This window comes from Pipra filicauda, unplaced genomic scaffold (assembly GCF_003945595.2).
Source record: "Pipra filicauda isolate LSUMZ 115617 unplaced genomic scaffold, ASM394559v2 scaffold10_size6260569_pilon, whole genome shotgun sequence".
Classification (NCBI taxonomy): Eukaryota; Metazoa; Chordata; class Aves; order Passeriformes; family Pipridae; genus Pipra; species Pipra filicauda.
In genome coordinates, this window is record NW_024103541.1 from 1,515,844 (window position 1) to 1,531,040 (window position 15,197).

Below are 15,197 nucleotides of genomic sequence, written 5' to 3' on the forward strand. Positions count from 1 at the left end.
GTAGCAGTGAACAAAGCAGCTGTACTGACAGTTTCCAAGCTCAAAGTATTCTTACTTGTTCAAACCCTCTGAGAGAACCAAGTGACAAGTACCACATCAAGTGTCCTACTTGAAGAAGAGAGCAACCATCTGGAGGAAGGGAGTTTGCAGAAACACCCACCGACCAACTGACAGCTGGGCCCTCCCCATTGTTCACCTGTCCCCATAAGTAGGTAATAATGTTTTTTTAGTACCAGGGAATATTGCACAACCACTGTGATTGTTTTAAATCAGTAATTAGTGTTGCCTTGTATTTGAGCCTCCTCCTAATGCAAAGATGGTATCTTAGATTTCCAGACTGACAACTCATGCTTTCCTAATTAGTTGGCGGGACAGCCCCTTGCTTATCTCGATGTACCAAGTGTCTCTGCAGGCACTTGATGCAGAGACTCCTTCCACAGTAACTTCAACTGTCCTCAAAGTACCACAACTTCCGCAGCACAACCTTGCTGATAAGCAAAGCACTGCCTATGTGAATGCAGTTTCTTTTCGGGGAAGGTCTTGAAAGGAGGGTTTCTTTCTCTTCCCACAGCACCTGCCACACCAAGGCATTGTTTGCAAAACTCTCTACTGCTGCAGGCAGTTCATCCTCAGAAGAGCCATGGCTGGCTGAAGCCTTGCTAGGACTCTGCTAAATACTAGCTGGTCTTCAAACTTGCCTGGAGTCTATCAAGGGGTTCATGTGCACAAGTACAGACAGTAACCAAGCTACAACTCCACTGCCATCAGGAAAACTGAGGCAGATTTTCAGAATGACAGCTGAAAGATTTCCAGGGCTTAAGCTAACTGTGGCCTTCTAGCCCCCACACAATCCTTCTTGGCCAGATGCTAGCTGTGAAAGTTGTATTACCTACCCTGGGTAAGATGAGAGATAAGCTTCAGATAACTGGAATTCTTATGCCTCCACTAAAAGTTTACACTGCTGCCTCAGTAACTGAACACCTCACACACAGATACCAATTTCAGAAAGGCAATAATCTTCAAAAAAAATCTCCTCAGTAATGAAGCTGCAGCAAACCAAAATGGCTTGCAGGTCACCTCAATGTGACTCCAATACCCCACACTAATGAAACCACTTTGCAGAGTAGGAGTGACCCTTCCAGAGTAAGGGTAGAAAATTAGATGTGTTTTAGCATCTTTTGTTTCCTTAATACAACCCCTCTCTGAAATTGGTTTTAACTTTGTCTGAGACCAAGGACAAGTCTAGAATGAGCTTTCAAGGGCTTCTTCCTTTTTAACAGTTTGAGTGCTGAAATGAGCTCAAAATCCTATAATGTCAGGAGCTGCTCTGTGTGGACTCCCTCAGTTCAGTGTTCCAAGATAACATACTACAAGCAATTAATTAGGGGCAATGGACCGGTGGCAGTGGGGCAACACACACACAACTATCATCATGACACTTGATTCTGTTATAGTGCTCAAGTTTGGGGTTTATATGTACAAAAATATCCTACCTCTCCCTCACTCTACAGATCTAACCTTAGAGCCTATAGACTGCAGCTCTGACACTGAGGGCCCCTGGCCCACAAATTACACAGCACTGGCTCTCTACAGCTTCCGACTTCCAGCTCGGCTCTGCAAGGTGTCCGAGCCAAGAGCGCACAAGGTTCCCTGAGGGGCTGTAGTGATGCATTCCACAAGAATGGAAAAGGCATCCAGCCCCCCTTTTACTGCAACTAGGAGTGCAGGACAAAATTTTCCAGAGTGACATCTTAACCCTCTCCTCCACAATCCAGCAGCAATACTGGCTCATCTGGGAAAATATGGGAAAGGAAGGAAGAGACTTTCACTTGTAACCTCCTGTGGGTAAAATGCTTAGCAAGGTTTGGAAGTAGAACACTACTGAGAACTAGAGCAGAGTGACCCATCACTTGCAAGTCTGCCAGCAGAACAAGGAGCTTCACAGCTCACATCTGAATCTTCTAATCTCTGTTTGCACTGCAAGCGATGAAGTTCCTTAGGCTAAGATCACTAGTTTAGCCAGTCCTGAGATAGAAAGGACTGAGATAGTCCTGCCTGTACATCAGTTGAAGAGAAAAGTGGTAGAATACCAAGAAGCTCCTATTTTACAGGCAGGAATAGGGTAGACATTCAGTGCCTTCTCCAGAGCCACTGCAAAGCAAGTCTGCAGTGGGAACTGAGGGTGAGATAACACCTTGGGGAAATAATACCATCACATGCTGGTAAAGATCAGGATAACTGAATTTTAAAGAGAGCGGTGAGTTCAATATAAATTCTCTACTCCAATCCTCCAGGACCTTGTTTTCCCTATATAACTGCCTGGTGACACAGAAGTAAGTTTTCACATACAAGTCCAAGCCAGAATTACCCCAGAAGGAAGTACTTGAGAGACAAGTGCTAACAGTAAAATGACAGGTTGGAATGGCAAAATAACACACAAGATCATACCCTGGGTGCAAGCCCTCAAGGGACACTGGCTGTGGGACACAACAGCAGCAGTTTGCAAGTCAACAGTTCTGGAAAAAGGTTATTTTCTTTGTCTCTCTTCAGGCTTCCCAGCTAATGCCCATCTCTCTTCCATGACTCAAATTTGTTTGCATGGCAAAATAGGGGTCTTTGCCTACCCCTGTTCTGCAGGGCTGCCATGGAAACTCTTGGGCAAGGAGAGGAGAACTCTCAGCAGCAGCAGGATTTCAACTGCTGACAGGGGCCAGCAGAAAACAGAACCCAGAACCAGTTCAGTTCCAGGGAGGGGAAGGAGGGTTACTCTCTACATTCAGGCAGAAGCAGATTCTATTCAGCCTGGCATTTACAACCACACGTAAGTGGACGGCCAAAGAAATCCCTCAACACAAGCTGCAAAGGGAGTGCAGAAAGCCACAACAGCACTTCCAGATTTATAAAATGGGTGGAGGGAGCACAGGACAAGGAGGAGCAGAAGCGGTTTTTGTTTGACGATATCATGAATTGGGCTGAACCTCTAGTGGCAGTGAAGAGACTTCTGGGCAATAAAACCACCTGCACGTAACAGGCAGAGACACACACCTGCAATTCCTCCCTCCTGCTCAGCATCACTTTGAAACATAGGTCAGAATCTGACCCTGTTTTGATCAGAACTTTGCCTCAAATCATTATCGGTTCAATCTGGCTTTCTGAAATACCTTGGAAACTAAAGCATCTACAATCAAAGTGAAAATAAAGGGCCATAGCTTAAACCTGAAGTACAGACACACTGCACCAGGGACTGGCCTGGTTAGGCTGTTTAGTCTATTAACTCGCTGGTGGTGGAAACAAATTAGAGGATTTTAAATCTGCCCACTCACTTCCAATAAACTAATGATGATGACGCTCTTCTAACAATTAATTTTGCGGCTCCTATTTGGCATCCTTGTTTTTAGATGCAGAATGGACATCTCCCTCCTTGCAGAGCCAGACATGCAGAGATTTGGTTAAGGAACAGAACAGGAAACCAGATGAACTCAAACACATGAGCTGAGATTAAATCTCTTGGGGAGCACCAGTAGCCTCTCAGACCACAAAATCCATTTGTTGCCCTCCTGTAAGTTTAACAGTTACAACTCCATGCAGTTTATTTGGGGTTTTGGTGTAAGAATGCTAGTGTTGCCAAAGAGAGGAGAAAGTGAGCTCTCACGTGTGTGACAGAGCCAGACACCAGTGCAGTGCAGAATGCCAAAGAACGTGTATTTGTTTAGCTCCTCAGTATCCCACAGTGCAAAGCTCATAACTAGCTCACATCAGGCTTTCAGACAGCTTTGAGAACTGGTAACAGGTTGGTCCAATGGACAATATCCAAAGCACTGAGTGAGCTTGAAAGAAACACATAATGCAAACTTCAACACTGTACAGGGTGATGAAAATGAAGCAACGGAGCAAAGAGCAACATGAAATGGATGCCATTAAACAGTGGGGTAAAGTTAATGCTGTTCTGCACAACACGGACACAACATCAACCTTTTGTCAAGGAAAGAAGCAAACACCTTCCCTCAGTCAGACTGCTTATAATTTACTAAAGTCACATCTGAAGAAATTAATAGACAAGAACAGCCTATTTTATTCACTCAGGTGAGGGACCTTTATACACTTGCCAGCATTTTCTCTTATGCACTGGCAAAGGCTGCTGGAAGGTGCGCTGGCACTGTCAGAATCCAGGGGGAAGCTTCAATCACAACTGCCAGCCAAGGAGGCGTTAACAGCAGCAAGCCCCATCCAGAGGCACACCAACAACATTTCCATCCCTAGTCTAGGCAAGGCCTGAGATAATGAGAGGCTCAGGGTGACACATGAGCCTGATCCAAAGTCATCTGAGGCCAGAAGGGACCTGTAATGGCAGTCCACACACTTCAAAGACACCTCTCACAAAAACCTGCAGGAACACTGAAGTGGAAAGGTACATGCGGGGAAAGTCACTACTTTATCCATCTGAACATTTCACGTCCAGCCTCTTGAAACTTATTCTGACCTGCCTAGACACAAAGGTTGTTGAGGAGATCTTGTCCTCGTCCTCCACTGTAATGTTGTAAATCATTACACAAGTGTCCAGACTTGCTGTCAGCTCTCATCTTTTAATAACCAACAGCCCTGAACAAACTGCCCAATGGACAGAGAAAGACTGACTAACACATAGGAGAAACAGATAAATCGTTTCAGTTTTGCTGTTTAAATATACAATTTTCTTAACACTTTAGTTGTATCATAAATTTAACATTCCTAAAGAACTTCAAAGATGACTGGAGGACCAGCTCATTCTCTCGTAGGCATTCTCTGCAATTGTCCTTCTAGGGAATGTCACGTGAACTAGAGAAACATGTCCATCTCCCAAGCATGCTGCTCTCTCACTTTTAACACTTCATGTTATCAGCCAAGTGAAGCAAGGCCAAAGCATATAACTTCATGGCATTTTTCTTCTTGAAACAGAAACTTTTGAAGCTGTTTGATCAATTCTAAGGACTTCACAGGAATGTTGCAGGCATCAGTGCAAGAAAAAACAACAAACCTATGTTGGCAGCAATTTAAAAAAAAAATTAAGCAATAATTAAAAATTAAGAAACACAGAGAGGATCACCCATGGTGACATGTCATTCCTCTGTCCCTCTTGTAACTTTCAGGTTTCAGTCCCACTGACAGGGTTCAATAGAGAAAACCAGCAAAGGCTGGACTTTGCCAAGCCCAGGACCGCAGAACAAAGGCTTGTTCCACACACTGAGCAATGTTGCCATGATAAGGGAGACCCTGAATATGACAGTACTGCAGTTCTATCCTGCACTTGAGTGGAGTCCTTTGCTCTAGAGAAAGCTCACCTCTATTGTGAGTTCTCAAACATATCCCCTCTACAGCTGCAAACCTCTTAAATCCGATTCAGAATCCCAGACAGAAGCAAACACCTGCACTTCCAACACCTTCCCAAGAACTAATCTGAGCTCTGCTGAGCTAAATGGTGGATCTGTGTCTCCAGGTATCAAGCGAAAATAGTTTGGTTTGTCTTCAACAGCACCCAGGTGGCACCAAGAGGAGCGTGCGACAGAGATACAACTGCTCAAAAGATGCAGAGAAACGAGCTGCAGTGTTCAGCAGCAAATTGGGCTATGACAAATTTGCCTCTGATGCTGGCACAAGTACTGGGCTGGAGACCACATCCCTGCTTTATCAACACTGGCTTGGCACATACTTCTTTACTTAACCCTTGTCTCCTCTACTAAACACTGACTTATGAAATAAGTCCACAAGGGACAGAGAATCCAGTGCTCAGAACAACCCTCACATCTGGGAAGCCTCTGCGCTACTCCAGCACAGGCTTCCCATACAACCCCGAGCTTGTCATCCTACCTCAGTTTCCCACACCCTTCTCAAGTGGCTGTGCAAGGGGCTGGGGAAGGGACCAGCCTTCCCCTTCCTCACAGATATCTTTAGACATATAACATTAAAAATACCTTAATCAGAGCCCACACAGGCCTGCAACATGCATAACATTGTATTTACTCAGACCGAGTAGCTCTCTGAAGCGTTTCTGCAGGATCTGCCTAACGATGAAGCCACCTCTTCGCACACGCACAAACTCACAGTCCTCGCCCAATTCCCATTAAAAACGCTCCCAGAAATGAAAGGAGAGCACGGCACGTGCACAAAGGGGCCAAGCTCCAGGGCCGAGCCCACCCAACCCACAGGATGCTGCTGGAGGCACAGCAGCCCCAAGCGTCGGCAGAGCCCGGTGCCGCTCGGCGAGATCAGCACGGCCGCGCCTCCCTCCCCTCGCCCAGCTGTCTGTTCCCGAGGGACCCTCCCCGGAGACCCCCGGCCCTGCCGGTGCTGGGCGGCCCCGCGCAGGGCCCGGCAGCCCCCGCACCGCCGGTCCCGCCGAACCGCCCTGCCCTGCCCTGCTCTCGCCGGGAGAGCCGGCCCCGCGCTGCTCCCGCACGGTGCCGCGGGCGGGCCGGCCCCGCCCCGCGCATCCCGCGGTCACCCGGCGGCGGCACCGCACACAAAGCGCCCGCGGCCGCGCTTCTCCCCGCGGGCCGCCGCGACGCGGGCGCGGGCGGTACCTGCGGGGCGCGGGCCGGGCGGAGGCTGTCCCGCTGTCCCGCTGTCGCCGTCCGTCGCTCCCGCTGTCGCTCCCTCCGCTCAGAGCCGGCGGCGGCGGCGCCCGCTCCGCTCCATGGCCGCGCGCGCGCCCCGTTCGCCACGGGAAGAATAGGGGGCCCACCGCGCACGCGCCGCCCGCGCCCGCCCCGCCCCGCCCCGCGCGCCGGCGCGGCGCCGCCCTGCGGGCCCCGGTGCCGCGGTGAGGTCAGCGCGCGCCCTGCGCATGCGCGGGGGTGGGCCGTTACCGCGCGCGCCCGGTCGCCATGGAGATACCGCCCGGCGGCAGCGCCGGGACCGGGGGGCGCGGGGACGTGTGTTCCCGGGAGTGCCAGAGCTCCGTCCCGCCTGATCGGCCCCCGAGGGCGGCTCCAGGCAGTGCCGTGCCCCTGGCTCCTGGGTCCGACCGCCGAGAAGCTCAAATGCTTTGCAAAGAATTGGCGATAGCGTGAGGGCTCGGCGCTGCCGCGCGGCTGCGTACCAGGGCACTGCCATCCTCTAGTGATCCCCGGTGAGGGAAACTGTTCCACAGAATCATCGAATGCGGCAGGTTGGAAGGGACCACAGGGGGTCATCTGGCCCAACCTTCCTGCTCGAGCAGGGTGATCCCAGAGCACATGGCATCCAGGATTGCATCCAGACGGTTCTGGAATGTCTCCAGTGAGAGAGACTCCAGAGCCTCTCTGGGCAATCTGTACCAGTGCACAGTCACTCACACGATAGAGAAGTTCTTCCTCATATTCAGGTGGAATTCGCTGTGCATCAGTTTCTCCCTGTTGCCTCTTGTCCTATTCCTTGGCACCCCCGAGTAGAACCTGATCCATCCTCTTGAAACTGCCTCCCACTTTAGATACACATTGATGAGGTCCCCTCTCAGTCTTCTCAAGGCTGAAGAGGCCCAACTCTCAGCCTTTCCTCATAAGAGAGATGCTCTAGTCCCTTAATCACATTTGTTGCTCTCCACTGGACCCTCTGGATGCTCCAGGAGCTCCACATGTCTCTGCTTTGCCCAGCCTTAGTTAAAAACCTGTATTCAAAAACAACTAAATCTTTCTCCTACATGGAATGAGTTGCAGTGCCACCACTATGTAACTGAGGTGAGAATGGGAAACAAATGCCCTGTGCAGAGGTTCTATGCCAAGACACGTTTGACGATCTTCCTGCCTGGGCTCATGACTGCTGCTTTCGTGGTGTTGTAGGGAATGAACCTCCATCTTCCCTTGAACCACCACTGTGCTCGTCCTCTGCAGCTGACCTCCCCAGGTGACATTGTGGTTCCTAACAAGCCTGTAGTCTGAGCCATTAAAACAGTTCATAGGGGAGAGCTGTATGTGGAACAAATGGTTCATTTTCATTCACAACTTCTTGAAATAATAATGCCCTTCTCCTTGGCTCACAATTTTGGCACAGAAATTGTTTTTGGCAAGCCCTCTCCAAATAATCCTAGATTTTGTAATTTGTTCCTTTCCTCCCTCAGGTTCGAGAGCAATACATAAACTGCTGCTTTGAGCGAAGCCATCGGCAAGGCTGCATGTCAGTTCTGGAAAAGGCTGCACAGATGTCAAGAGAAAGCTGGGGATATTAGTGCTTAAAAGGATGCCAGCTCTGGGTAAACTGAAAGCAGGTGATTACAAACCAGCTTTAGAAATTACCATGGTTCTCACCCCCAGGCAGTAGCTAATCTCCTGAGAGCCCTAACTGGCTAAGCACTACCCACAGTAGAGATGCAACAGCTCTGCTTCACCTATTGTGGTTTCCCAGTCCCCACGTTACCATCGCTCTGCACCCAGAGGAGGCACAGTCCCTGTGCCGAGTGCTTTCCCTCCCTCATTTGGCAGTTCTGCAACCAGGACTCCAGTTGTTTTCCCTGCTCTCATTTTGCACTACTGCAGCGGTACTGGATCAAGGGTCAGACTTGATGATCTCAGAGGTCTCTTCCAACCCGGCTGATTCTATGATTCTGTGATTCTGTGCAGTCTCCCAACTGCAGCTGATGACAGAGGTCACAGGTACATTAATAAAGGACCAATAATCCTTCCACTTCAGCTGGATCTGCTACAACTACAGGCAAAGTTCTCTCAGACACTAGATAGTTCCCTCTGTTCCCAAAATACCATCACAATCCATTTTGAGCAAGAAAATTAGATAAAGACTGAATAGTTCTAAGTTAGCTGAATTACGATAAGCAATATTTAATTTCATTTTAGGAAGAAGTCAATAATTGTGTATCACATTTGCTGTGAATTCTTTCTCTTCAGTATTGCAATACAGAGGCATTTACTTTGGAAATTTCCTAATATTCCTTCTGATATAATTGTATGTTTGCCTTTTCTTCACAGATTCTTACTTTTGGTGATTTTACGGTCACTGTTTGGCAGTGACCAACAGCCTAAACCTTCATAAAGAAATGCTGAGAAATACATCTGGTGTAGTTTTTAAGTATTTTTTCCTCCCCTCCTAGATAACACTTGCATAGAAAATATGTTTTTTTATTTTCTTTTTTGTTGCAAGACTTAGGGGACAACTGCACAAAACTTAAAAGCTTCCTCACTGTGCAATTAACAAAAAGATTGTGGACACAATCCTTTTCTATGTGTTTTCTTCACATTTTTATTATAAAACAGGTAAAGTCTGTGCACAGAAATAAATTTGTCACCTAATAGCTCTAATGTTTTGATTTTTTTTCCTGTTATTATGTGACTGTTTCCTTGGCTCCCTGCAAAGACTTTTAGAACAGTTTCTGCCTATATTTAAGATAACCAAATTGTTCCATGAGCAGTAGCACCAATGATGCTTAGTTTCCCACAGATCTGTGGGTTTTGTCCCTCTAATCTGCCCTGTTCTCTCAGCAGCCCTACCTTCCTGTGACAGTCCCCTCCAAGGGGACACAGGCAGCACAGTGTGTGGTTATCCACGGCTGTGTACACATGCACGTCGAAGGGCAGCCTTCTGCCAAAGGGATCATACCATGCCTGAGCTCCCCTCCTGCCTTCCCCTGAGGCTGGCAATGATTATTTCTCTCTTCCAGTTCTCATGAAACTTGAGATTCTTTCCTCCCCCCTAAATGTTGAGAAGGAAAAAGGAGGGGGCTAGCCTGACAGCTGAATAGGAGCAGACAGACAGACTGATCACATAAGCCTCATTTTCATTGGAAAAAGAAGTCCAAAATACATTGTAGCTTGAAAGCTTTCTTCAAATTTTTTAAAAAGGAGGTGAAGGCGTTGTTCTGATTCTTGCCCTTCAGGTTTCTTAACATTAATCTCAGTATTCTTCAGTTCTGCTCAGATGAGGTTCTTGATTACCCTGCACAGTCCATTGACTTTCCCAGGGATATCCATCTGCTTTAGTTCCAGCACACCTATGATAGATCTGCACATCCATTGCCTGTGATGGCTCTCAGTGGAAACCCACCATGAAGGCACATCAGGATACCCCAAGGGCAACCAGATCTAAGCTTCTGGATGGAATCCAATCTGCAGGGATAATTCAGATTCCCCAAAGTTATTGTTAGGTAACAACTATGCTATTGCTAACCAGTCCTTGGGGATTTATCCTGGGGTGCAGAAAGGACTCTCTAAATGAAGGAAACAGCAGTAACCACTGGAGGAACTGCTACCATCACATGTGACTTCTTGACAAGGCCTTCAGTACCAGTGGCTCAACAGCAGGCATTTGGCAATACCCTTATACATAGCATCTCTAAAAAAGGATACTTTTTACTATACTCTCATTTCTGAAAGATATCCGTTTACTTACCTGTCTCATACACAGATCTCCAAATCAGACTAGTGCAACAGAAAGGTAGGAACATCTGTCTCCTGAGAGGGTACTATTCCCAGTGAGGCAGCATGTATCTCTCTAATCAGTCCACCTGCAAAGTACTTTGTTCCCTGCTTGTTGAGCAGGTGTATGCCTATACACGTGCTAAACAAGTCCACCTGCGGGGTGAAACACGAGATGAACTTAGGGACATCTGCAGCAAGGGCACAGAAAGCTTTTAAGTAAGGGCAAATCAAAGTCAGAAAGCTTTTTAAAATAAAGAAATGTAAGACTAGCTTTCAATTACCCACATTGCTCTTTCAAACAAAAACCCATCAATAAAACAGAACTAGTGGGAAGTAGAGGGATGGACTGGCTCTATTTCAGCAGAAACACAGACTATGGCTGAGTGATCTGTCTTCCCCCTTTCTTCAGGGCCCTTTTGCACAAAATCTTCTCAGGAATCTGAGGGCCAAGTGCTCCAAGGAGAAATGTGTTTATTTAAGAATGACAGTATGATGATGTAGCTGCCCATGTCAGCAGAGGACAGCAGCATCAAAACCTGGCTGTCCCTGAGTTGCTTCTCTAGAGTTTAGCACACCACCACGCAGACTTAGAAAGCCACATTTCCTTTATGTGCTGTCCCAACTTGACTACTTGCATGGCTGAGGGGGAGAACAGCTTCACTTGACTTGATGTAGCATTGCATCTCTCCCTTTGCCATCTCCTGGCACTTAAATCCCCTGAACACATCATCTGAACAGACTTGTGCAGTGCTAAGGAGAAGGCTGGACTGCTGCTGGCAGATAAATACCACGGGCCAACACAAGGAGAAGCCCAGGTACCCAGCTTCTGAGTGCTGTTGATCCCACCCACTCTGGCACAGGCTCCTTGTGTGACTCATCTCTTCTACCACTCACCTGTGAAACAGGGAACGAACTCCTCATCCATACTGTGTGAGAACAAACACTGGAAACAGGGAAACAGTACTTCAGATCAACATCAAATTTAGTAATTCTTCATTCTTTCCTTTGCATATGACAATTGTCACAGCCCCAGATTTGAGCACTTTCAGCTCACACAATGTGCTCCTCCACCGCTATCTTTAATTGGCACTTTCCTGCCAAGCCTCAGCGTTTTGCATCGGACTTTTTCCACGTGAGAGCTGCCACGAACAAAGCATCCCACTGACCCACTTAACTCCCACGTGAAGGCACATGAAGCTGCGCTTCAGTCACCAAACAGAAAAGAAAATGCAAAAGCAGGAGGTTTTGATTAAAGGGACGTGAGCAAATGGCTTCAAGGCTCATCGTGTGCACATGGGCACGTCTGCGTGTGTTCACTTCTTGCAGACATTTGGCCACCCAAGGAGAAACATCACGTACAAAGCAGGTCGTCTTCATGAAGTGTGATTTGGGTTTGATTAGAGATTTCCCATTGGCATGAAGGTCCTGTGAGCCAGGCAACATCCCCATGGGCCTCTTCCCCTGACCTGGAGTGACTGCCTCCAGGGAGGCAGGGAACAGTTCATTCTCCCTGACCAAAACATCAAGGAAGGTACCAATTAGTGTTAATTGTGGAATTCTTTGTTTTGTGACCAGAGCCTGAGCTTAAACCCCCCAAAACTGAACACAGGCTACTGGCAACAATTTTCCACCATTTCTGAGCTGCATTAGAATTAATGCAGTAGCCTAGAAGATGATCTCTGGTCTTACCAAGGCATGGGCACTAGGTCTTGTATTTGTATCAGAGACTGTATTTTTCCTGGCTGCCCTCAGGCCCCTGGGAAGAGACGTTTACAGGTCAAACTTACAAGAGTCCTATTTTTGTCTTGCACTTAAATTTACATTAAACAACATTTCAGCCCCATTTCCTCTTCCCTCATAATTTCCCATTTACACTGTTTCAAATGGATTTACCTCTTCCTGTACTTGTTTTCCATAGTCATCTGCTGATGTTATTATACCTTGTTTCCACCACCCAAACACAATTATGCTCATATCTTCTTTTTTTTTATACTTGCATATCACACGTGCACATACCTTAGCAGCATGGGTTCTTTTAATCTTTGAACAACATTTCCTTTTTATCCTCACCCAAATATTAAGCCAACTGGAAAGTGACACATCAAGGTTAGGAATGCAGTCTGCTCCTGACAAGGAAAAAACGCTGAGCTTTGCAAGAAAGGCTAAGTGGATTAAGATCCATTCTAAAGATTAGGTCACCCTTCACCCCAAATGCAGATTTCTACTGAAATTAATGGAAGCTCTTACAGAATGCAATGGGAGGGTTGACATTGAATGGCAACACAGCAAACATACACTGGCAGCTCACCCAAAACCAATTGTCCAAATCACCAACTCCAAATGAGTCTTAACAACCAACTGATTGATTCTATACTATATATTAACACGGTGGGATTTCATCTTGTAAAATTATGAGCTGATGGGGAAAAAAAGCTGAGCTAGTAGTTCTCAGCATAAAAACTTGGGCTGTGATTCATCTGGTTGCACTGACATTACACCAACAGACAGGTTTGCCTTAGGAGAATCCGTGATGACTCTCAAACTAGTCCCTTGCACTTGCATAGCTCTGGCCAGACCAGTCACAAAGCTCCAGCAGCTCCAAACCTGGAATTTGTTTTTCAGGATACAATTCAATAGAATGCACTTTAAGCAATGTCCAGTTAATAAATTGCAACCACCACATCTTTGTGTGGGATAGCTGAGGGAAAAGCCTTATAGATTTGTCTTACATTTCCTCTGCCCATTGTGTCTGGGCAGATGAACGCAGCCCTTGTAACAGGCAGACCTGCAAACATAGCCCAGCACCTGAAAATCACACCCGATCCCTTCCAGCTCTCACATCAACAGAAATAAAAATGCTACAGGCAACAAAGTAGCTGTGCTGCTGCTGCACAGCTGGCACATACTCTGCTCACCCCCACTGCAGGTTGCCTTCTGTGAGAAACAGTAACTGAGTACAGGAGCGAGAGGCAAAGTACTGCCTTCACTCTCAAAATGGTGCAATGCTTTCAGCCTTGCGAAGCCACCCTGACAGAAGCAACTTACTTCTCTGCTTTTTTTTAAAAAAACAACACACATGCAAACTTGCTGGGTTTGTGCAAGCCCTTGTGGGAAACTGGCAGCAACGCCACACTGCAGAGCAAGCAGCCTGATTTCCAGGTCTGTACCTGCTCACCAAGCCTCCTCTCAGTCAGCACTGGAAAAATGCACAGAAAAAAACAGGGCTTTCCAAAACCACGACGATAAAAACCAGATTTTTTTTCTCCTTCCTGTTCTTTAAAACAACAAGTTTCAAATCCAGGCCAGGCCCTAGGCTCTATGTAATGGGTCAAGTGCAGGGTCAAATGTACAACCAGGGAAAGGAAGTGACCCCAGTGCCTTACTGTCTCATAGTCCTGCAGTGTTCATCCTCCCAACCCTGCCTGCTCTCTTCAGCAACAAATTTGAAGATAATTATAAACCAGCATTTTCTTCCTCATTCAGAGCCAAGATTTATGTAGGAGCTTCTGTGTAGTTTATCCTTTGCCAGCACAGAAGAGCCACATGATTACTGGCCACAACTAGTCCAAGGCTCCCAGGACAGTCAAGATCTCTGCCCCTGCCATATGCTTAATTAATGCTGGGTGGGAGAAGTGATGAGAGGCCTTGCTGCACCCTGCATGGGAGAAAGTGTTTCACTTTAAGAATTCTCATTCACACAGTTAGCCATTTCTTCAGCTTGCTCTGACAGCTGCTGGCCTTTGGCAGGGAGGGATGTGCCTGCATTAGCCATGCCAGGCAGCAGCTCAGAATGGCCTCCCCACTGTTCCAGCAGCACCCTGGGGTGGTCCCCAACATATCTCTGGCTAAGAAGGTGCAGATTATTGCTGCCTAGAGTTGAACATTTCAAGAATTTGGGGGTTAGATCGTAAACTCAGGAAAACAGGATGTATTTGAACAGTGTCTTGGACAATGAAGGAGCCTGGTCCAAGAGGACTCATGGGTATTCCTGGAAAACACATAATGGACATCACATTCACTCTACTCCTGTTACTTGCATGTCCGGCTTTCACCTGCAACACCCTGCCCAGGGCAGGGATGTGCACAGCACCTCACACAGCACAGCCCTACCCCAGGCAGCTGCATCCCACAGCAAAGTGAGAACCAAACATCCCAACACTCCAAAGGGAAAGCTGGGAGAGGGGGAATTTGCTAGAGCTACCCTCTGCCTCGCTGGTGCGTTACTTGAGAGTGTGTCACCCCTCAGAGCCATGCCCAAGTCCTCCCTTGCACCATGAGCTATTTGCAGGCAGGTTTTAGCCTTGTTCCTCAGGGCTGCAGCCTTTTGAAAAGCCAGGTATGCAAGCAAACAGGCTTGATACTGGCAAGAGCAAGTGTCACTTGCCCAGCCTGCTCTGCTCCTCCACTCTGATCATGAGCAAGCACCAGCACTTGGGCCGTGGTTGCAGCACACTCCTTATGCTCTGTGCAGCCTGGGCATCCCACAGCACATCTGACAGGCAAAACAAATAAGGAAATATAAAACTGCATCTTTAATTTTGAGCAGTCTAACATTGCTAATGCACCAGTGCCTTTTTCTTGAGAGGTGAACATTGGCTTCATCATTCCTTTCTCCCCTCTATCTCGCAGCCAATTCTGCTTTTCTCCCCCACCCTCCCCAACCCCCATATTTCTTATACTTCCAGTACTTCATGTGCTGGGAAATACTAAGCACTCTTAAAACCAGCTCCCCCTCCTGCAAAACAGAGAAATTGTAATAAATGAGTGCAAATTAGCAGACTTGGCTAGCACGTGTTTTTGAAGCTTGAAAACAGTAAT

General features: G+C 47.4%; 1 protein-coding gene and 2 long non-coding RNA genes across 30 annotated transcripts in view; 1 reads left to right on the forward strand and 2 right to left on the reverse strand.

Moving 5' to 3' along the window:
• The window catches only part of CLASP1 (cytoplasmic linker associated protein 1), a 174,512-nt gene extending 167,818 nt beyond the window's left edge, over nucleotides 1-6,694 (reverse strand). For 13 of the 28 annotated variants that reach the window (XM_039381730.1, XM_039381652.1, XM_039381663.1 and 10 more), the window contains exon 1: nucleotides 6,558-6,693. The gene's annotated coding sequence lies outside the window, so the exon portion shown is untranslated. Of the gene's footprint in view, nucleotides 1-6,557 lie in introns of all 28 variants that reach the window. The other 15 variants (XM_039381692.1, XM_027725608.2, XM_027725607.2 and 12 more) reach the window with 3 other exon arrangements.
• Nucleotides 6,695-6,907: 213 nt separating this feature from the next.
• LOC120323347 lies at nucleotides 6,908-9,254 on the forward strand. The gene is made up of 2 exons (XR_005563701.1): nucleotides 6,908-7,105; nucleotides 8,072-9,254. It is a non-coding gene; the product is annotated as an uncharacterized LOC120323347 (long non-coding RNA).
• LOC120323350 lies at nucleotides 9,230-13,388 on the reverse strand. Its single transcript, XR_005563702.1, has 3 exons — nucleotides 12,069-13,388; nucleotides 11,274-11,322; nucleotides 9,230-10,532 (listed from the first exon to the last, which is right to left on the reverse strand). It is a non-coding gene; the product is annotated as an uncharacterized LOC120323350 (long non-coding RNA).
• Between the last annotated feature and the right edge of the window lie 1,809 nt (nucleotides 13,389-15,197).